The following is a 2381-nucleotide window of genomic DNA, read 5'->3' on the forward strand; positions in this document are numbered from 1 at the left end:
AAAAACAGCTTATAGTGGACCAATTATGTTTTTTTATTTTATTTTTTAGGTCAGGAGAAGTGAAACATTGCAGCTGCACAGTTGCAAGTCGAGCATTTCCTTTTTTTTAAATAGGAAAACATGGCTTCCATTACTGAATTCAAGCAAAACTAACCACACTGCACCTCTGGCATTTATTTCCACCATCATTACATGATGGGAAGCCCATTCTGTGGCCTAAACTTTGCAAAGGTTGGCTGTGTGTGTGTGGGGGGGGGCTTTTTTTCTGAGAGCAACATCAGACGACTCAGCTGTTGTGGACTCTCACTTCAGTTCGCCAGTAATAAATGTCAGCCAGCCAGGTCTGTGCTTTTATTTTGTCTTCCTTTATGTATTTAGCCAGTATTGATCATGGAATATTTCTAAGGATGCTCCAAAGTGTGAGGCACTGTTAAATCTCACAAATGCGAACACGGAGAAATGATGTAAAAGTTGCAATCTGTTCTGAAGGAACATTGTGTTTCACACAACATTATCCCAAATGAAGTCAGTCATTAATCATTTAAAATAAGTGTTCATTGTGAACATGAAGGGAGCAGAAATAAAGCCAGGCTGGAAATCTGGTGACAGTTGACCATCACCGCCTTCCTCTACTGTGTTTGAGCAAGTCGTCACATGTGAGATAAGCTACATTTAAATCGCCTTGGCTTGTTACTAGGCTACAGAAAAAGGTTAGATTTACACTGCCGCTGAAAATGTGTTGACTTTTTCTGAGGCAGCTGCTGTTTAAAAGTCCAGTAATTTACAGGGAAAGGTCAGTTCCAGGACGAGAGGAAGACGCCTCCCAAGCCAGTTTTTAGTCATCTCGTTCTCTGAAGTCGCAAAACAATTGGACTCGAGTTTTATGTGTTATTGCCGTCAAAATTTGTGCGAAAAAGACTTGAAGCACATTAAAAAGATTCTTCAGATCACAGTAACTCTCTCTGACCCCACTTTGTTGCCTCAGTGCAAGAAACACCCACATATAAACCAAATTGTACAGGAAGTACAATGAAACATTGGATTTAGTTTGCACTTCAAAGGGATTTCATCTTTTTTCCTCTTTGTTTTAACATTTAACATCTCTACTGCTGTGTATTCACAGCCCTTGAATTTGTCCACTGAATGCAGTCATTGGCGTATTTTCTTGGCATTTTACTTTGTCAACATTCCGCTAATGTTTAAAAGTCTCAATTTTGCAATTGTGGTGTTTCCGTTAAATAAGAAATGCAATTAAAATCAACTGTGAATAAGTTTTTTCACGCAAGAAGTCATTAGAAAAACTTGCTGCGCCATCATCCTTCTACCACTTCCTGTCGTCTTCTTATTTGTGGTTTGCGCCAGTGCCGACATCCGGTTGTTGATGTGACTCATGTGATGTGGAAAAAAAGTGTTTTCACTGCAGTTTTGAAAAATAAACCATTTCAATAAGGCCAAAAAATAAAACACTTAAATAAAAAAATCACCTCATAGCTGCAAGATTTTTTTAAAATTGAAAAGCGAGTTTTGTTTTTTGATTTTAATTGGCGCGTTTCCATGGAGCAAATTTATTTTCAACATGCCAACTATCACAATGATATGATTAATGGGAACGCAGTTAGTGTTTTGTTTGTTTCTTTTGGCCATCTACATCTAAATTTGACTTTTTTTGTTGTTGTTGTTCATTCTTTGATGTAAGATGGTTCAAGTTTAGTGGGAAGCATCGTCCAGTTTCAAGCCTCTCCACATAACAATGGGATTCAAGACAGGACTTTGACACGGCAGCTAAGAACAAAACACAAGAGCCGCAATTCAGACAAGCTCACTGAAACTACGGAAGAGATTTTAAAAATATTCACTGTTCTCCAATGACCTCCACAGTTACCAGATCTCAATCCAATTGAGCACTTTTGACATGTGTTGCAAAGGGAGTAACATCCTGCATGCGCAACCAACTATGAGTGAATATTAACATGACCACCCAGACTAAAATCCAGTTGATAGGTAAAAGATAGAGTCCAGTCCAGCCAAAGTGTACCTAATAAAGTGGCCGTTGAGTCTATACTGTGATTAATGGATTCTATTTAATTTTGTAAAAATAAAACAGATATAAAGCAAATGTCCTTCTCACTCCACCTTAGTTATGGAGGACGTCGTGTTGGCCAGTCACATAAAACCCCAGTAAATACTCTGATATGGCAGTAGTTACACTAATACAGCTCCTTCACCCTAAACGCCCTGGTTTTCAAGGTTAATTCGGTTTTTATTGATTTCTGTTTTTTCCAGACCCGAAGAAGTGGGTGGAGCTAAAATTAAATAACAGGCCGCTATTGGCTAGGAGCTGATGCGCACGTGCTCCTTCTCTCCGCCTGTTGACTGGGAGT

Source organism: Xiphophorus couchianus, chromosome 2 (assembly GCF_001444195.1).
Source record: "Xiphophorus couchianus chromosome 2, X_couchianus-1.0, whole genome shotgun sequence".
NCBI classification, from domain to species: domain Eukaryota; kingdom Metazoa; phylum Chordata; class Actinopteri; order Cyprinodontiformes; family Poeciliidae; genus Xiphophorus; species Xiphophorus couchianus.